The 22,608-nt window shown below is 34.2% G+C and overlaps 1 protein-coding gene across 1 annotated transcript in view; it reads right to left on the bottom strand.

The window, feature by feature from the left end:
• Positions 1-22,608, bottom strand: part of MSH3 (mutS homolog 3) — a 216,325-nt gene that overhangs the window by 164,469 nt on the left and 29,248 nt on the right. The gene's annotated exons all lie outside the window — the stretch shown is intronic.

Here is a 22,608-nt window from a genome sequence, read left to right as displayed (position 1 = left end):
GAGAAGAAAAGAAGAGGCAGAGAGGGAAAGAAGAAAGGAAGGATGAGAGGAAGAAAAGAAGAAGGGAAGGAAATTATTGCTGAGAAATTCTTAATCAAAGAACTGTTTGTAATTTACAGTATATGGATTTCTCTGTCATGTGTGAGACAAAGATGAATTTAAGGTTTCCATGACCTAAATTAGATATAGATCATTACTTATGGGAAGCCCATAAGTATTAGAGGCCATATCAAAAGATCAAGGAGAAGCTGAGTATAAGAGAGATCAGAAGCCACCAAGTGAAGTTGCTTACATAAACTAAGGCATAAGAATATAACAGCCTAGGGAGCTAAGAAGTCATTGGAACTAATGGTGATGGAGATTGAGACCAGACAACTAAAGACTGCTGTGGATGAAGCAAGCTGACAAAATTGGAGAAAACTCTGCTAATTAGGCAGTTAATCAATAAAGTATAAGTGCCAGACATGGGACTAAGTACAAGGGAAACAAAAAGGCAAAAAACAATCCCTTCCCTCAAGGAGTTCACAATTTAATGGTGAAGACAATAAGCACACAAAGATGTGCAAACAAGTTATATGTAGTGATAAATGCAAAATAATTCAGAGAAAAAGATACTAGAATTAAGAGAGGTTGGGAAAAGTTCCTTATTTAAATGAGACTTAAAGGAAAGCAGAGATAACACATTGTGGACATTAGGAAGTAAGAGTTTTTCAATCAGGAGAGAGAGCCAGAAAAAATTCTTGGAGAAGAAAAATGGAAGGTCTTGTTTGCATCACAATTAAGAGGCTAATGTCACTAAAACAATGAGTTTGAGGTAGGGAATATGGTACAATTAGACTGTTAGTCATGCTAATCACTAATTGGAAGGGAAGAGCCAGTTTGGTGAAAGGCTGACTTGGAACTCCAGCACCATCTATAGCATGAAGATAAAAGAAATCCCTCAAAGGCTTACCTTTGTTGCCCTTTACTACCTTCTAAGGTTTGGGACGTTTCCTTCAAAACCTCCAGAAAGCAAAATGTGAATAGTATTATAGAATTTAGGATTAAAGGGAACTACTTTTTACTTGCCAAGATCTGGAAACCTTTGCATAATCCAGGATTAAAGAAAATATTACTTAATAGATTAAAATTGCTTTATTGGCCCAAGAAGAGCAGAGATAGTCTTGTCCTACAGAGAAATAGAGAAATCCAGAACAGGAAGTCTCACTTAACAGGTGACATGTGATGAAAACTGCTCCCCAGAAAGCCCAGAAATATTTCATCCTGCAGTCCAGAGTCAAGAGCTATTCTGGGGAACATAGGTTTTCGGATGGGTTTGCCTCAATGTTAAGTTTCTCAGTTTGTGTCCACTCCTCTGAACAGACACTCCTCTGCAATAGTGGGAAGTTTTAACTCATGATTATTAGGTAGAATATTATGTTTTAATAATCTCTGATTTTGCCTTTTCTCTTTTGTCTAATAGTTTAGTATTTATTTAAGTATTTATCCTGAGAATAATAGAACACAATACTCAAAAGAAAGCAGCAAGTAGACCAGCTCAGATCTTCCCTTCAAAAGTGTCATCCTTAACAATAAGTCTGAGATCAGGAAATAGATTAGAAGAATGAATAACTAAAAAAGAACCCCAGCATAATCATCTATTGTGATGGCAGAGATACTCAAGATTCGAATGAAGATGAAAATGACTCCAAAACATCCAAAAGAAATGTATCAAGAAAAAAACTAGGTTGGGCACAAACTCAATTAGAATCCCTAAAACAGATGAAGCAAGAGTTGGTTTTTTTTTTTTTTTAATGTTATTGCAAAAGAAAATGAGAGTGCTCAAGGAAATAACTGAAGAAGAAATAAGATCTATGAAAGAAAAAATTGGAAAGGGAATTAACAGCTTGGGACAGGAGTACAAAAACTTTGCTCATACAAACCAAATTCCTGAAAATCAGACTCGACTAAGAAGTTAATGATTTTATGAGGAAACAAAAAATATTAAAATAAAGTCAAAATGATGAAGAAATAGAAAAAAATGTAAAATAACTCAGAGCTAACATGATATCAAATCACAAGGTATATCTTACCTCACAAAACAACTTACCAAAAAAAAAAATTTTTTTTGAAGAAAAAATATTTAAGAATCATTGAACTATTTCAATAACTAAAAAAGAACTTAGATATCCCATTTCAAAAAATCTTAATGGGAAACTGCTCAGTTCTTTTAGAACCAAAAACCAAAGCAGAAATAGAAAAAAAAAAAAAATCTCTTAATCACCTCTGCAACAAAATCCCAAAATGAAAACTCCAATGAACATCACACCAAAATCTCCCACTTCCTGGGCAAAGAAAAAATACCATAGCAGCCAGAAAGAAAGAATTCAAGTACCAAAGAGCCACAGTCAGGATCATACATGCTTTAATTGTTATGCCACAGTTCTCAGTTTCCATAATTATTCTGACTCAGTTTCCCTGCTTCTCAGTCCTGCAAAACCTCCTCCCTCTTTATCAGAATATTTGATAAGGAAAAAAGATCTTATGTTTTAGAATATCAGAATGCCTCTCCCCATTAAGCTACTGAAATGTCAGATACCATCCCATCAAGATACCTCTCTCCATGTCTGGGGTGCCTCCTCCTAATTATGTCACCCCTCTTAAGAGGCTTAGCCCACCCTGTCAAGAGTCCCGTTCCATTTTCAGCACCCTGACTCCACCCCCAACTCAGTTTGTTTACCCCCTGAGTCTGAGCCAGGTGTGTAGGTCATTGAGAACTCTCATTGTTTGCTGGATTCTTGGAGAGGATAGTCTCATTCAGCCCTGGGACCAAACCATGGATCCATTTGGTCCTAACATATCTCTCCCATTTAATAAATGATTAAATACTCTCTAATCTCTATCTTGCTCAGTTTCTCCAGCATTACATAATAATCATAACTTGGAATATGATATTCCAGAAGGCAAAGGATATAGGCTTACAGTCAATATAGTAAAACTGAGCTTAATATTAAGCTCAGTTTTACTATATAAGTTATATACTAGGAGTAGGGTAGGATGTGGGGAGTGAGGCAGGAAGAAGGAATATTTAATGAATTAGAGAACTTCAAAGTATTTCTGATGGGAAAAAAAACAGCTACAGAGGAACTCTGAAGTACAAACACAGGAGAATAAAAAGGCAGACATATGAACAATAATAAAGGACTAAATAAAAATAAACTGCTTAGATTCAAATACGGGGAGATGATGTATATGTCCCCTATCATCATCACTATTCATAGATAAAGTCTAATTGTACCAGACCTGGAATTTGTTCTCTTGTCTTGATGAAAAGAGAAGGTACGAGATATGCATGGTAGAAGAGAGAAGGAAATGTTAAAGAAAGTTATTTTAAATAATCAGGATATATAAGTAGATAGTTATACAAACAAGAAGGTGGAAGGGAGCAGCTGAAACTTGAACCTTAGTCTGATTTGAATTGGTCAAAAAAGGAAAGAACCCATACACAGAGTTAGGTACTAAACAACAAAGAAATTGGAGGGAAAGAGTGGAGAGAGAATTAAAGGGAAAGTAGATTTAAGAAGGGATTAGTCATAAGCAAAACAACTCTAAAATATTTGTAAACTTTTTTTGAAGTGGCAAAAGATGGGAATCTAAGGATATGCCTATAAACTGGAGAATGAATAAATAAATTAGAGCATATAAGTGTGTGAACACTTTGCACTGAGAACTAATGATGAAACATGCTATCTACTTCCTGATAAAAATGTGAAGGATTCAGAATGCAGAATGAAACAAAAAAAATTTTTTTTGAACATGACAAATGTACAAATTTATTCTGATTGACTATATATATCAGTGTCATATATCATGTATCATATATATCAATGTGATACACATCATAATATATATGATTTTGCTTTTCTTATGTCCACAAAGGTAATCAGGATGGGAGTAAAGAGAAAAGAAAGTAAAGTTTGGCTGATTAAAACAAATAAAATATTCAAAATAAAAGTTTATTCTGTTATTCTCACTAATTTGTGTAAGTAGAAAGTATATGGGCTGGGGCTCAGAAGCTACATTTGGGAGAGTAAAAGTAAATTTCTCCCATGCTGGATTAACCCCTAGAATCCCAAGAATGAGCTGTAGTAATAAGGCCATTCACTGTTGACCTCTATTCCTAGAAAATACTCTAGGCTTACCAATGTGAAAGTAGGTTGGGATGAATCAGCCCTGTGAGAGAGAGCTCCTAACTCAAAGGAGCTTATATTCTTTGGGAGAAATATACAGCATTCTATCTACATAGCCTTAGGCAATTAAGTCAATCATTTCTCAGTCTTGGGCCTCAGTTTACATATTTGTGAGAAGTTAAACTAGATGATTCCCAAGTTCCTTTCTAGCTTTAAATCTAGGGTCCATATTATATATACAGGCAAGTACAATATAATTAGAGGAAAAGGTACATAAGTCATCCAATTATGTTACATATATATTTTTCTTTGACAAGCACATGCATGTTTGAAGCATTACAGTTTTCGTACTGTAAGGATTCAAAACCATCATTATTATGCACACAATGATTTTGTTGTACATGTAATGATTAGAGCAAACTTTGACCACATCTGACTAAGCCACAAACATGTTCTTGTAGTTTCTCAATGTGTCATCAAAATGTTTCTAAACTGCCACAAGGGTTCAACATTACAGCACAAACTGGTGGCTAAAGGATGTTCTGATGTATGCATATGCCTTCATTTATGCTTTATATACTACATTAGATTTGCTTCCTTGTTCCCTTCTTGCTATTCCATAATAGCAATTAATTAGATAAGTAATGACTAGATCAAAATGTTACAAATGAATTTTATCCTTACAAAATAGCTTATGGGGGCAACTAAGGTGGTGCAATGGATAGAGCACCAGCCCTGGAAGCATGAGAACTTGAGTTCAAATCTCACCAGAAATACTTGAAAATTACTGTGTAACTCTGAACAAGTCATTTAACCCCGACTGTCTTGCCAAATTAAAAAAAAAAAAAGTTTACAAGCAATTTATAACAAATTACAATAGCTGAGCACTACAAATCATCTTAAAAAACCATCCCAAACCATCACAATCATCTTGCAGAAATAAACTTTTTGTTGTCTCACACTACAGCATTCTGGCTGTTGTTCAATGTAAACACATTCTATGCTAATGGTCTTTTTTCTTATTCAATAGAGGATTTTCAAAAGAACTGATTGGCAACATTGATCAATCAATCAGTAGAGCTTCTTTCAGAATTTAGCCAGTGTGCTAGTGGGAAAATAAAAGACAGACCTATTTGAAGAGATTCTATCCTTTAAAGGTAACTTTATTTATGAACATTCTTTTTAAAAAATGAAATAATAAATACAGTTGCACTTTAAAGATGTTTATCATTTAATATAATGCCTGTCATTAACCAGTTTAAAAAAAAAAAAAAGTAAATACATTAACTGTTGAGGTGATTAAAATTTCAAAAATGAATTTTCATCTCAGCAAGTTTGGAAGATTCTCCCATCACTTTCCCACCACATATTCATGTAAGAGTTTTTACTTTATTATTGTTTTAAATCAAAACAGAAATAAACTTGATTAAAAACGAAATTTAAACTTGGGTTTGTCTGGCATCAAGCCAGTAAGGCAAACTTTGATAGAAAAAAAGTCCATCATCAAAATTAATTTTATATATGATAATTACATTACTAAACATCTTCCAAGTTATGACTTATTTCATTAAAAAATTTCATATATATATATATGTGTGTGTGTGTGTGTGTGTGTGTGTGTGTGTGTGTGTGTGTGTGTGTGTGTGTGTGTGTGTGTGTGTGTGTGTATGTATGTATATATCCAACAAAATTTGTAAAATAAAGACATTTAAAATGAAGTCTTGCTGGATTACTTTTAAATATCACAGAACTTCCCATATAAAATATTTATAATTATTTTATAATTACTGTTATAATTTTATATTTAGAGCTTTCATAATTATAAGTAATATAAAATTTTATATATTACAATTATGTAATATAAATTTTAATTTGGAGCTTTGGGGGGCATGAGATACCATTGTAGTTACTGTAAGCACTTAATGAAAAAATCTGAAAGAATATAATCAGTAGTACATCAAATTACCCTGGAGGATCACTACACATTGATATTATTGTTGAAATTCTAGAAACAAAAAAGGCTGGGAACCATTACCCTAAGGAAATAAACAGTCAACCTACAAGGTAAGCTGTTTCCATTACCCTTCTCAGCACAAGGGAAGACAGAATACACAAGAGTTTGTTCTGAAAGCAAAGACAGAGAATCTCATTTGGCCTTTATCAATTCATTACCTGTGACAAGTAAACTTTGTTATCTGAGGTACCTTATAAAAATTGTTTATAAACTTGTAGAAGTTATACTTACAGATGGTGTATCAAGTTAGAAATAGATAATAGAATAATAATTGAAATGCCTCAATTTCCCTGAATTGTAATACCTCAGTTTCTCTGCATTAGTTTCCATGAATTATAATATCTGTTTCCCTGAGTTAATATGCTATGACCCCATCACCACCCTTTCTTGGTCATTAGTCCTGAAATAATTAGGGCTGCAGAGCTCTGGCCACTCTGGCATTCCAAAGAGTCATAAAACTTAAAACATAAAACTCCAAATGGCTTATCTCAAATACCTAGATGGCACCCTCCATCTTCTGCTTGACCATCTTCTTCACTCACAAATTATCAGAATTTATGGTCCTTCCTGAAATTATGACTTACTAAATGTTTCTCCCACCTTGCCTTTGTTTCCCTGATAGTTGGAGCCTTATAAAAGTCTCTGGAATTAATAGCTAGATGTTGGGTACTTTGAGACAAGAGTCCCATTCAGCTGGCTCGGAGTCAGACATCAGTCAAAAGGTTCCTTGGCATAGCATGGCATGGCATGTTAGGTCCTCTGCAAGGACTGAGCCCCAAGTTGGCTCATTTTATGGCTACAAGCTAGGATTTGCTCTTGATGGGGGCTGGTCAGCTTCAGCTGGAATCTGAATAGAAATGAATGAGTCTCTGGGCTAATCTTTTAATTCAATAGGGTTGGAATTCTCCAGCTCCAGACTCAACTAGCCCCACCTAGATAACAGAATGAAGTTGTTTGTCCTGTTTCCCTCGGGTGGGGTTTTTTACAGAGGCCAGGATTCAAGGAGAATCTCTCCTTCAAGGAGTTTTAGAGAGAGTTTCGGGCTCCCCTCATCACTTTTAACAAGTATTTTTCAGTTTCTTTGAACAGCGAGATGGCACAGTGGATACAGAACTGGACTTGCAATCAGGAAGATTCACCTTTATTGTGATGACTGTGTTTAACACCCAGAGTATATTAAAATCAGCCGCAGTCAGAATAAGGGAAATTGCTTGATTTTTATTCTTTGCAGAGGTGAAGGGGAATGGCGATATGAAGTGAGAGCAATCGTGACAGGAATCTGGCCAGCAGTGCCTCTGGCTCTCACACTCCACCCACCAAATCCTCTACGCAATCTCCTATACAACACATCAAACTTGCACAGAGAGTGAGCGGGGCCATTGTTTCTCCAAGCATATATTAATAGAGTATTGTCCAATTGCTGATTAGCCTTGAGTGGACCTCAGTGCATCTGCTCAGCTTCAGCCCATTACATTCATGAGTTCAAATCTGGAAACAGACACTTACTAATTATATGATCCTGGAAAGCCACTTCACCCAATTTGCCTTAGTTTTCTCATCTGTAAAAATGAATTGGAGAAGGAAATGGCAAACCACGCCAATATCTTTGCCAAGAAAATCCCAAAATGGGATCATAAAGATCCAACGGAAATGCTTCAACAACAAAATTATTTCTTCAGAACCAATTAATCAACAGACATATATTAAGCTCCCACAGTCAGGCACTGTACTAAGTTCTGGAAATTACTTTTTAGTTTCATAGGATCATAAATCTATGATCCTGTTTTTTAAAGCTAGAAAGGACCTCAGAGGTCAATGAATCTAATCCCTTTTTATCAAGGACAATGACAGGTTCAAATGAGATCAGAGAAGGGCAATTGTAATAATAAGAGGATTTAAAATTTTGTGATATGAAACTTGCTGGAGGACTTTGTATGGCATGTTTAGCCTTTAAAAGAGAAAACTTAGGGAGATATGATAGAATGTGAGGACCTTGAGAACAGAAAATGTATTTTATCTTATTTACAAGGCACCCAGCACTTAGCCCAATGCCTAGCATATAATAAATGCTTGCTAATTGACAGCTATCTTCAGAAACCTGACTGTCAAATAAAAAATGAATTTATTATATACTTACTATTTATTATAGATATAAATTTATTACATATAACTTCATAGAGCAATAATGGGAATGGTAGAAAATTCAAATATACACATACAATTTCAGGAAACATTTCATAATCATAGAATTCAGAAATCTGAAAAGGCTTATATCTCTAGCTGAATTCAATCTGAAAAAATATCTAAAGGTTAGTTTTCCAACAGTGGAATATTAATAGTAACTAATATTATATATAGCACTCTAAAGTTTGGAAAATACTTGACATGTTATAACTCTTAAAGATAATACAATTATGATAATTATTCCCATTTACTAATGAAGAAACTTTGACTCAAGGAATTTAAAGGACTTGCCCATGGTTACACAGTCCAAGTGTCAGAGGAAAAATAGAAGAGTTGTTCCTATCCATTCTATATAGCATTCTATCCACTATGCAATTTCCCAGTTCTCAGGGATTTTTAAAAATATTTGCTATTTGTAAAAAACTTGGATAAAAGGTTTTATTGTAATTTCTAATTTTATTTTACTTAGGTAAAAGTCATTAGAAAAAAGTTTAACATTGTACTTTTATCAATATTCTTTCAAACTGGATTTTCACCAAAGTAAACTGGTTATTAAATTGAAGAATTGAAGTGGAGAATGTTAGATATGCTAGTTTTATTCCAAATGATAAAGTGCAAGATGACAGTTTTTTTTACATTTATTAGATACAATTATATATCTCAAAATACATAATTGAGAGATAATAATAACTTACCTTAGTGACAGGAAAATTTGTCACTTGAGCCTCTCAATAATCCAAACAGCACAGGATAAGAATATTGAGTTATATTCCCAGCTCTGACAATTCCTAGGTATGAGACTCTGGGTAAATCGTGACTGAGCCTGTTTCTTCAACTATCAATACAGATTTTACTTGAACTGCTATTTAAACTCAATTATAGGGGTCAACAAAATGGCGCAATAGAGCATCAGTCTTGTAATCAAGAGGACCTGAGTTTATATTCAGCCTCATACTCTTACCACTTCTTAGCTATGTGATCCTGGGCAAGTCACTTAATCCCAAATGCTTCCCAAAAATAAATAAATAAATAAAATGAACTCAATTATACTTGAATTGCTACTTATTAATTTTTATAATTGCTACTTATTATTATTATGTTATGAATAATGTTACTTGTAAATTGTCAATGTGACATGAATAAATATATTATTATTGCAATATATTCAAATACTTAGATCCAAATTCTGAAGTCTTACAAAGAATCTATCCTTAACCTGGATATTTTCACTATGACATTGAGATTTTAAGCTAGATAACTTGCTGGGAGTTAAGGTTTAAGTGAGTTTTTCAGAACTGGAATCCTAAAATATAATCAGAGCTTGGGCCAAAGAATTCTGGCTAGTATGGCTTCAGAAAGGCAAAATTATGGGCCTTTCTTTTGCTGCTTCCAAAGGTGACAGAAGACCAGAAATGGGCAAATGCACCAATTTTCAAAAGGGGAAAGATAATAAAATGGATTCTGGAAGTTATAAAGGAGTGACCATAACAAAATTCCTCCCAAACATTCTAGAACCAATTATTAAGTGGGTGTTTATGAACTCATAAGAAATAGCACTGATTACTAATAGCCTTAAAACAGATCATATAAAACTAACAATTTCATGGTAAGTTTATTAAACTTACTAAATAGAAGAAATAGCAATATCTGGATTTCAGCAAGGCATTTGACATAGTTATGATATTCTTATGGGTAAGATAAAGATATGTCAGCAAGATGGAAAAAAATTATACACACCAAAAGACAGATTTTAAAAGCATGCTTTAATATATAGTTAGTTAACTAACATTTATTAAATACTTACTAAATGTTAGTCACTGTGCTAAAGAAAGACAAAAAACAGTCCCTGCTCTCAAAAAGCACACAGTCTAATGGGGAAGAAAACAGGCAAGCAACTATGTTCAAAAAAGATATATACACATACATAGACATATATACATGATAAATTAGAGATAAATCTCAGAGAGAAGGTGCTAAGATTAAGGAATGAGGAAAGCTTCTAATAGCTAGCTTTTAGTTAGCACCTCTTTTATGTATCAGGTGCTGTGCACATTCAAATATTATTTCATTTTATTCTTACAACAATAACTCTGGGATGTAGATGCTAGTATTATCCCCATTTTAAACTTGAGGAAACTAAGGCAAAAAAAAGATTAAGTTTCTTACCTAAAGTCACATAACTAATAAGTATCTGAGAAAAGATTTAAACCTTCTTTTTAACTCCAGGTCCATCTCTCTATTCACTGTACCCTCCAGCTGTCATCTTCTTGAAGAAGATGGGGCTTTAATGGATTAGAATACTGGTCTTTTTTTTTTTTAATAACTTTTTATTGATAGAACGCATGCCAGGGTAATTTTTTACAACATTATCCCTTGCACTCACTTCTGTTCCGATTTTTCCCCTCCCTCCCTTCATCCCCTCCCCCTAGATGGCAAGCAGTCCTTTTTACATGTTAAATAGGTTACAGTATATCCTAGATACAATATATGTGTGCAGAACTGAACAGTTCTCTTGTTGCACAGGGAGAATTGGATTCAGAAGGTATAAATAACCCAGGAAGAAAAACAAAAATGCAAGCAATTTATATTCATTTCCCAGTGTTCTTTCTTTGGGTGTAGCTGCTTCTGTCCATCCTTGATCAATTGAAACTGAATTAGCTTTAACAAAGAGATCCACTTCCATCAGAATACATCCTCATACAGTATCGTTGTTGAGGTATATAATGATCTCCTGGTTCTGCTCATTTCACTTAGCATCAATTCATGTAAGTCTCGCCAGTCCTCTCTGTATTCATTCTGCTGGTCATTTCTTACAGAACAATAATTAGAATACTGGTCTTGAAGTCAGGAGGACCTGAGTTCAACTCCAGCCTCAGCCACTTAACACTTATTAGTTGTGTGACTTTGGGTAAATCACTTAACCCCAATTGCTTTGCCCCCCCCCCCAAAAAAAAGCTGAAATACAAAATATGTTTTAAAATTTTTTTTAATTAAAATATAATTAAATTTTTAAAATTAAAATATAAAAGAGGTCAAAGAATCCAGGAGGAGATATAAGGAAAGAGTTTTCAAGTATATAGGACAGCTTTAAAGTGCTCATTTTATTGCTTATGTTTCATCCAATGAAGAATTCCTTTAAAACAGTTTTATCAGATTTAATTATAATAATATGAAAAATAAATTCCCTGTACAAAAGTTACATACACTCCAAAATTCCAAAAAGAAATTTTTTTGAAAAATTCCTTTTTTCAGTTAAGCAGGCTTCCCTAAATTATAAATATCAAAATTACAATATCTAACAAAGCAACACATTAAGTGTATGTCTTTACTATACATTTTACATACTAAATATGTCTACAATTTTTTAAAACAAAAAGCTGCCAACACATAAGAATCTTCAACACAAAGTTGCAAGCAAAACCAAAGACCCACAGATCAATTCAAACAGTTAGTGGTTTTAAGCAACTTAATCTAAACCCAACACAAAAAGATGTGTTTGCCAAATTCAAAGAGTTTAGAAAACAATGACATGCTTTTTAAAAAAAACTATTCCAAAACCCTTTTTGCAAAAATTTGGACCTTCCCTATTCAAATGTTGTTAATTTGACAATTATACTAAAATTAGTATAGCAAGGTGACATAGAAAATTGAGCAGTGGGCTTGGGCTCAGGAATATCCATCCCTGAGTGTCACTTAATCCTGTTTGCCTCAGTTATCTCATCTGTCAAATGAGTTGGAAAAGGAAAATGGAAAACCATTCCAATATCTTTGGCAAGAAAACTCCAAAATAAGATCCTGAAGAATTGGACATGACTGAAATGATTGAGCAACATTACCCCAAGGCAATCAATCACTTAACCTCTTTTTGCCTTGGAAGCAGCAAGATGGCTCAGTGGACAGAGGGCTTGGCCTTAAGTCAGGAAGACCTGAGTTCAAATGTGACCTCAAAATTGTAATCTGACCTCAGATTTGTAATTTCAGCTGTGTAACCTGGGCAAGTCACTTAATCTCTGTTTACCTTAATCCACTTGAGAAGGAAATGCTAAATCACTTCAGTCTCTTTGCCAAAAAAACTCAACAGACAATACTGGAGTGCATCCATGGGGTCACAAAGAGACGGAGATGTCTGAACAACAAACTAAAATTAATTTTCCCTTTGAAAAATGACTGGGAAAGTTATATGAAAATGAATCACTTAAAATGACATAGAAATCAAAGAAATCCTAATAACCCTTTCCCAATGAGTGTGAGTAAATAAACATGAATTTATCTGTTTTGAAAATTTGAATTTTCACATATTGTTTTTTATTTAATGTTGAGAGATTAATTACCTATCAATGGTTGGCCACTAGGTGATAAAGTTTTCTGATGAGCAAAATGTTTATCTACTGACATGAGATGAAACATACTTTTTTTTTCCTTTTTTCTTTTTGCAGAGGCAATTGGGATTTAGTGACTTGTCTAGCGTCACATAGCTAGGACTGGTGCTCTATCCACTGCACCACCTAGCTGCCTCTGAAACATACTCTTTATCTGTGTGGAATATCCACCCCAATGAAATCACATACACATTCTTATATTAAATATAAATATGCATAGAAACAACTTTACCTATATATTATATAGGCTAGAAATAAGGAATATAGTCTGAGAAAAAACATGATACAAACACTAAAAGAAAAAGTCACTAAAGAAAGTGAAATCTAATGCTTACTAGAATGAAACTTTGAAAGTCACTCATCACGAATGAATCTTACTTTCATAAGAATTGGCTCAAAGAGGAAATAATACAAACACTCAATATGGGTATAGAAATTTATCTTACCTTGCAGGAAAGTAAAAGGGGAAAGGGATAGGAGAAAGGGGGAGGGTGATAAAAGACATATTGGGAGAGAGGATGATAAGAAGCAAAGCATTTTTGAGGAGTGACAGAGTAAAAGAAGAGAGAAAACAGAATAAATGGGGGAAATACAATTAGCAATAATAACTGTGAAAAGAATTTTGAAACAAGTTTCCCTGATGCAGGCCTCATTTCTCAAAAATATTTGGACTAAGACAAATTTATAACAAATAAGAGCCATTCCCCAATTGATAAATGATAAAAAGATATGAACTATGGCCAAAGGGTTATAAAATCTTGCATATCCTTTGACCTAACAATACCACTAATTAGGCATGAACCCCCAAAAGAGATTTATTTTTTCCTGTCATCTTAGCCAATCTGATAGGATTTACAAATATTTATATCAGCTCTTTTCCCAGGGCAAAAAATAGGAAATTAAGCAGATGCCCATCAATTGGAGAATGGCTGAATAAATTGTAGTATATAATTATGATAGAATATTAATGTTCTATAAGAAATGATGAGCAGGATGCTCTCAGAAAAACCTGGAAAGTCTTTCATGAACTTTAGCAAAGTGAAATATACAGTGTAAAAAATAATAACAATGTTGTGGGATGATCAGCTATGCATGACTTTGCTATTCTCAGCAATATAACGTTCCAGGACTACTCAGAAGGACTTAAGATGAAAAATCCTGCCCATAACCAGAGAAAGAACTGATGGTGTTTGAATACAGATTGAAGCATATTCTTTTTTTTAATTTCATTTTTCTTGAGAGATTTTTTTATTGGGAGGGAGGGGAGGAATCACAGAGGAGACCTATGTTTTCTTGTGCAACATGTCTTTTATGAAAATGTTTCGCAGAACTTCACATGTGCCTTTTCAATAAGGGAGCAGGGAAAGGAATGAAGAAAATTTAAAATTCAAAGTTTTAAAACCAAATGTAAAAATTGTTGGGGAAAATAAAAATATTAAACAAAAAAAGAAATAGTAACTCACGTAGGAAAAATGGTGATGCAACTTCACATAATCTATAAACTTCCATGGGAGAAGGATTAAAAATTTATGTAAATGACTACTATGTGCCAGATACTGTGTTAAGTTTTTTGATTTTTTTTTTGTTTTATAAATATTATCTCATTTGATCCTCACAATAACCCTGAGAGGTAGGTGCTATTATTTTCCCCATTTTACAGTTGAGGAAACTAAGATAAACAGAGGATAAATGACTCAAACAAGGTTACACAATTAGTAAGTGTCTGAGGCCCAGCTTGAACTTAGGTCTTCTGGACCACAAGCCCAGATCTCCATCCACTGTATCACTAGTTGCCATGGGAAATGAGAAGGTACTTAAAAACAAATCTTCCCATATTCACTGTTCATTTGGGGGCTATGCCAATGTAATTTTTTTAAAAAGATACTGTTACTATACCCCAAAGAGATACTAAAAAAGGGAAAGGGACCTATATGTGCCAAAATGTTTGTAGCAGCCCTGTTTGTAGTGGCTAGAAACTGGAAAATGAATGGATGCCCATCAATTGGAGAATGGCTGGGTAAATTGTGGTATATGAATGTTATGGAATATTATTGCTCTGTAAGGAATGACCAGCAGGATGAATACAGAGAGGCTTGGAGAGACCTACATGGACTGATGCTAAGTGAGATGAGCAGAACCAGGAGATCATTATACACTTCGACAACGATATTGTATGAGGATGTATTCTGAAGGAAGTGGATTTCTCTGACAAAGAGACTTAACTGAGTTTCATTGGATAAATGATGGACAGAAACAGCTACACCCAAAGAAGGAATACTGGGAAATGAATGTGAACTATTTGATTTTTGATTTTCTTCCCGAGTTATTTTTACCTTCTGAATCCAATTCTCCCTGTGCAGCGGGAGAACTGTTCGGTTCTGCAAATATGTATTGTATCTAGGATATTCTGCAACATATTTAACATGTATAGGACTGCTTGCCATCTTGGGGGGGGGGGAAGAGGAAGGGAGGGGAAAAAACGAAACATAAGTGATTGCAAGGGATAATGCTGTGTAAAAATTATCCTGGCATGGATTCTATCAATACAAAGTTATTATTAAATAAAATAAAATTAAAAAGATACTGTTACTATTGATCAGAGAAATGCAAATTAAGACAACTTTGAGATACTACTACACACCTGTCAGATTGGCTAAGATGACAGGAAAAAATAATGATGAATGGTGGAGGGGATGAGGGAAAACTGGGACACTGGTGCATTGTTGGTGGAGTTGTGAACGAATCCAAGCATTCTGGAGAGCAATCTGGAATTATGCCCCAAAAGTTATCAAACTGTGCATACCCTTTGATCCAGCAATATTACTACTAGGCTTATATTCCAAAGAGATACTAAAAAAGGGAAAGGGACCTGTATGTGCCAAAATGTTTGTGGCAGCCCTGTTTGTAGTGGCTAGAAATTGGAAAAATGAGTGGATGCCCATCAATTGGAGAATGGCTGGGTAAATTGTGGTATATGAATGTTATGGAATATTATTGCTCTGTAAGGAACGACCAGCAGGATGAATAGAGAGAGGCTTGGAGAGACCTACATGAACTGATGCTAAGTGAAATGAGCAGAACCGGGAGATCATTATACACTTTGACAACGATATCGTATGAGGATGTATTCTGATGGAAGTGGATTTCTTTGACAAAGAGACCTAACTGAGTTTCAATGGATAAATGATGGATAGAAGCAGCTGCACCCAAAGAAAAAACACTGGGAAATGAATATGAACTATTTGCATTTTTGATTTTCTTCCCGAGTTATTTTTACCTTCTGAATCCAATTCTCCCTGTGCAACAAGAGAACTGTTCGGTTCTGCAAACATATATTGTATCTAGGATATACTGCAACATATCTAACATATATAGGACTGCTTGCCATCTAAGGGTGAGGATGGAGGGGAAAAATCAGAACAGAAGCGAGTGCAAGGGATAATGTTGTAAAAAATTACCCTGGCATGGATTCTGTCAATATAAAGTTATTATTAAATAAAATTAAATTTAAAAAAAAGAAGAAGAAGAATGCTTGGATAAATTGTGATATATGAATATTATAGAATATTATTGTTCTGTAAGAAATGATCAGCAGGATGAATATAGAGAGGCTTGGAGAGACTTACATGAACTGATGCTAAGTGAAATGAGTAGAATCAGGAGATCATTATACACTTCAACAACAACACTGTATGAGGATGTATTCCGATGGAAGTGGATATCTTCAACAAAGAGAAGATATAATTACTATAATTTATGAGTTTAAACCTTTGCCTTGCAAATTATGGGCAAGTCACTGGGTACTCTCTGGGTTCCAGTCTTATCTGTGAAATGAGAGAATTAAATTATCTTTAAAGAACTTCTAATCTCATCTGGATAAGTAAATTTTAAGATATTTTAGGATTAAGTTCAAAATACTTTATAAAAATTAATTTCAAACGAAATCTTCCTAAAATGTGTTAAAACCATACCTGCCTTCTTAACATTTATCAAATGCCCATCTGTGTAAGGAAAGAAGGAAATAAGCACTGAATGACATCTATATTATGTGCTAAACACAGTGCTAAGTACTTTGATATACACTGTCACAATCACAATCTTATGTTATCTTGTTTAATCATCATAACTTTCTTTTTTCACAGAAAACTACTTTTATTCTACTATTTCAGAGGCAAATTCACAGCCCAAAAGTGATAAGAGAAATGATTATCAATAACTAATTATGGGAGAGATGCAGATTTTTTTCCATTTGTTTCCTAGTTCAAGGCCCAGCCGTTAAAGAACATAGCAGACCTCTGCCAAAAATTTATCCTACCAACACTATCTTATCTAGGTAAATTCCTGTCCATTGTGTTACACTCAAGCACTCAAGTGTAGACTGCTCAAGGCTGGGGATGGTCTGGGTGCAAGATAGTCTCTTTGTCTAAGAGCTACCAAATGTCACTCTCCCAGCCCTATACTGTGGTGAGCCCAGTTCTCTTTGTTAAGTCCAAATGGACTTAAATAAGTTGATTGCCACTCTCAAGAAGATCTATTCTTCCAAGATCATATAAACTATGAGCCCACCACCATGAGGAGTCTGTGGGATTTGTGAGTGTCACTTTATTAACAAAATGCTAGCATTACTAATAAAATTATTAATTACCCAGAAATTATGTCTTTCAAACCTTTTAAACATCACAGTGATAATTCCAAACATGGTAAGATTCACTGAAAAACTTCAAAGAAAAGTGGCATGTGGAGAATATTATCATCAATTTTATTTAATGAAAATTTATAATTAAAATTAGTTTGCTTTATTTTATTTATTTAATATTTTATCCCAGTTACATTCAAAATAATTATTTTTTTGTTTTTAAAATTATTGAGTTTTAGGTTCTCTCCCTTATTTCCATCTATATGAAAAACGTTTCCATAAAAGTCAAATTGTGAGAAAAAAAAATCTTCAACCCCAATGAAAATAAAAACCCTCAAGAAAAATTAAATTAAGAAAGAGAGCGAATGCTTTGATCTGTTTTCAGATACAATCAGTTCCTTCTCTGGGTATGGATAGGATTTTTCATCATAAGTCCTTCAAAATAGTCATGGATCACCATACTGCTGAGAATGGCAATGTCATTCACAGCTGTCATCCCAGAACATTGCTATTACTTTGTATACAGTACATTTCACTTTGCTTGAGTTCATGGAGAACTTTCCAGGTTTCTTTTTTTTTCTGAAAACATCCTACTCATCATTTCCCACAGAACATTACATCATAAACATATACCATAGTTTATTGAGTAATTTCCCTACTGATGGGCATCCCCTCAATTTCCATTTTTTTTTTGCCCTGAGAAAAGAGTTGCTATGAATATAAAACTATGTTCATGTAAATAAAATATTACGATCCTGATTCTATAGCTGAGGAAATTGAGGCGGCAGAGTTCCAGCTACTTGTCCAGGGAAAACAGAAGAGTCTGAAATCAAATTTGAACTCTGATCTTCCTGACATTGTGTACTATGGCGCCACCTAGTGACCACTACCTAGGATAAAGCCCTATACCAGGCAAACAACTATGAAAAACAAACAATTTTCTGACTGGATTTACAAACTTCCAGACCTGGGATTTTCCTTTTCAGCTTTAGTTACTGTGACATGCTGAAAACATAGCTGTGGATGCAGATGGTGAGGGCACAGTAAGAATGAGTACTCACCTTAGCAATGGCCCTAGATCTCACTTTCTATAAACTATTTCTGTTTATTTCCCTTGTTCCTGTTTCTTTTTCAACAGCTAGGTGACTCAGGGGGTAGGTATCTTTCCTGGAGTAAGGATCTGAGTTCAAATGTGACCTCAGGCACTTCCTGGCTGTGTGACCCTAGGCAAGTTACTTTATACTATTTGCCTTAGTTACTCATCAATAAAATGAGCTGAAAAAAGCAAATAGCAAATGACTCTTAATTATCTTTGCCAAGAAAATCCCAAATGGAGTCACAAAGAGTCAGACATGACTGGAAATAAAGAATTATCTTTTTTCATAAACAAGAAGCAATTCTTTCATAAAGCAATTCAAGAAGCAATTTTTTCATAAACAAGAAGAATTTCTGACCAGCAGTAGTACATCGTTGATTTTCAAGCCTTAAGGAAAAAAAAAAAAAAACTGAAGCAAACTTCTCCTAAGTCGTTTTTTTTTTTCTTCCAGAAAGTCATCACTTTATCCATTACCATCAAACAATTATTTTTGACTTCTCAATACCAAAATCATCAAGATTTCTACCTCCTTCTCATGATACAGCATCAATATCCCCATGGCAGTTTGTATTCATTTCTCTTTCTCCACTGCCCTAAACTGGTCCGTGCAAGCAAAAGAAACTAAATTCTTCTACCAATGATTGCAACAACAATAATTTTTATAAAGCTCTTTAAGGAGACAGTGTCTGTCTCATTTGATCCTCACATTAACACAATGAGATAGGTGATATAATCTATATTTTGCTGATGAGGATATGGAAACAGAGGTAATATTAAGTGACTTAACAATTAGTATAAAACACAGGATTTGAATCTAGGTCTCTCCTAATTGCAAAGTCAGTGATCTTTCCATTACCACAGTGACATGATCTGAGATAATTTTATCTAAGTACTATTTAATATTGACCTTAATCAGAATTCCAAGCAACATTTAAAAATGCATCTTTAATGTAGTAATAGGATGGAGAGTCCTGATACCTGTGTGACAAATGAGCTTTCATAAAATGCCTTCTTCAAGTGTATTTCATATTCTGAATAACATTTTAGTGCAAAGCTTAATCAGTACATTAACAATATGGGGTAGGAGATCTTTGTCCATTCATGCATTAAGTTGTATGATGCAACAGGTTAAAAATAATGCATGACACTTTTGAAAATTCTAAGATAGTGAAAATTTCCAGTCTCAAAAAGTTTTATTTTTCAGAAGCCTGTAGCACTGACACATGTTGAGAACAATTTAAACTGTCTCTAGTCTGCTTAAACCTAGGAAGGAACTTAATTTACTGGTACTTGTCAAGAGAGAAATTGCCAATAATGTCAGAAGAGACTAGTTTCATCCAGGAGGTGAAACAAGTGCTATAGAAAAGCCAGGGTGTACTTTTTCAGACTTGGGATTTTTCTGACTTTTTAGCAAGTACATGAATTTGCATCCATAGAGTTTTAATATAATATATTATTCAAAAATGTTAACGCTATCTTTCTGAAAGCACATATAGCTCAAACAATTCCATTTTATCAATTTTTTAAAATTTTTTGTCTTTTCAAAAAGAATTGGTCCAAAGTTGGGAAGGCAAACCCTCAAAGAACTATTCATATAGGATACTGTCTGCATATTGAGCCAGGGAAGAAGGGAGAAAAAAGGAGAGAGGAGAAAAGGAAGAAAAAAATCTAAAGCATTGTTCCTCCATTCCAGAAGCCATATGTGAGCCCATACTTGGTATATCCATATTTAATAAGATACTGGGTTTAAAAATTAATATTATTCTAATTCATCAGTTTTTCCTTTTCTTGCTTTTCTCAATATACAAATTTTTTTTCTCTTTTGAAAACTTTTCACATTTCAATCCTTCAATTTTCACTAGAGTTTGACTGACTTCATGGCATCAATGTAAGACATTCTTCTGTCTATACATTCCTACACAGGCTTTATGCGTGCACACATAGACACACAAACACACATATAAAGAACTGAGCCTGTAGATATGAGTAAAAAAAATATATATATATACATACATATATATATATATATATATATAGAGAGAGAGAGAGAGAGAGAGAGAGAGAGAGAGAGAGAGAGAGAGAGAGAGAACACACAATATTCCAAAGGGCACAAAAAGAGACTTCCATCTGGAATTCAGCAATCTGTCTCCATTCTTAGCCTTTTCTCTCTGAATTGTCAGAGCAATATGGCTCTGTCAGAGTAATAGAACAGGGTCTTCCCAGTAAGGTATGTGTCAGTCCTTTTATGTCAAAGATAGCCTCAGGATAGTCTTCTGAGTAAACTAGGCACAGAGAGAGGGAAAACAAAGGGTCAATCTAGGACTGATCCCAGGATCTTCTCTAATGCTTTGAAGGGCATCTCCCACCTGATATTTCCACTTTCCACCTCCTGACAAGTCTCTCCCAAGCTTACTCCTGCTTGCAGTGAGGTAGGTTTTCTGGGTCTCAAAAGACAAAATATGACTACCTTACATAAAGATGGTCCTTAAGATACGAACAAGAATATAGTCACCTGTCTCCCTAAACAGACCTCTGTAGAACCAGGGAAAACTACTGATAAGTCTGACTAATTTTCTAGTAGTTAACATATAACATATAACGCCAGTGATTTTGAATTGATGACCAAAGATATATAAGCCCTATTCCCAGCTTTATGTGCCCTTAATTTCCATCATCCTCAATTCTACCCCTTCAAACATGTTCTCTAGAACATCTATTCCATAACTTAAAAACTTGCTTTCATCTTGAATCTTTCAATCCTTCCACCTTCTGGCTCCCTCCTGATGATATAGCATTACTGTAACCCTTTTTTGGCAATGGGTACATTTTCACTCATAGCCTAATTTACTGACTTCTGGAGAAGTCAGAATACCCTTACTCCTGTCATCTCTTTCCCTCCATCACTCAGGAAACTCTCTTATTACCACTCATATGAAAGAGTGTTCCAAATCACTATTGATCAGAGAAATGCAAATTAAGACAACTCTGAGATACCACTGCACACCTGTCAGATTGGCTAGAATGACAGGAAAAGATAATGCTGAATGTTGGAAGGGATGTGGGAAAACTGGGACACTGATACATTGTTGGTGGAATTATGAATACATCCAGCCATTCTGGAGAGCAATTTGGAACTATGCTTAAAAAGTTATCAAACTGTGCATACCCTTTGATCCAGCAGTGTTTCTACTGGGCTTTTATACCCCAAAGAGATACTAAAGAAGGGAAAGAGACCTGTATGTGCCAAAATGTTTGTGGCAGCCTTGTTTGTAGTGGTTAGAAGCTGGAAAATGAATGGATGCCCATCAATTGGAGAATGGTTGGGTAAATTGTGATATATGATTTATACTATTCCAATTTAACAGCCAGTGCAGATCCTGGTGGCCAATACCTATCAATGGCTATGACATTCTCCTTCCTTCCTTGTTAAATTCATGAGGGTGGGTCACAATCATTTTCTCAATCCCAACTCTTTCCCTCATAGGAGAGAATGTCAACATACATATTGATGATCCTTCAAATACTCCAACTTTCCAATTCTTCAGCTCCCATAATCCACTCCTTCACTCCACCTCAGTCACACAAAGAAATGATTATATCCATGCTTTTGCTATCAATCACAAGTGTCTTATTTTCATGTTTAAATAAAACAAGGAAGAACTAAGAAACTAATACACTGAAAGTTTAACAGTTAGATAAAAATAATTGCAACTTAATTTCATCCTACTTGAACACATATTACTAAATAAAAAAAAATATATATATATATATGTACATTTATATATATAAGTAGTTTTGCAACTTGGGAAATAAAAGCAGTTTCTGAATCATTTAAAGTACTGGCTTGGTGACTCATGAAATAGGAAATGCTATGGGGACCTCTTGTGGTAATATTTAAAATTTTCTAAAATGTACTTTTTGATTTTTTCACAGGGAAGCTTTTATAAATAGAAAACTTCATTTTGCAAGAATGAAGCTAAACTAAAGCAGAAAAAATACCCATACTAACTTGAATGTTAATCCACCAGTATGGAACTTCCTATATAAAAATATTTAAAATTTATGCAAATTTGCATCTAAAGAAAACTCACAGACAAAAGTTATAAAATATAAAATTTGATACCCGAATA

The sequence above is a fragment of the Antechinus flavipes genome, chromosome 1, assembly GCF_016432865.1.
Source record: "Antechinus flavipes isolate AdamAnt ecotype Samford, QLD, Australia chromosome 1, AdamAnt_v2, whole genome shotgun sequence".
NCBI lineage: Eukaryota > Metazoa > Chordata > Mammalia > Dasyuromorphia > Dasyuridae > Antechinus > Antechinus flavipes.
Note: the sequence above shows the minus strand (reverse complement) of the source record. Positions and strands in the feature narration are given on the sequence as shown.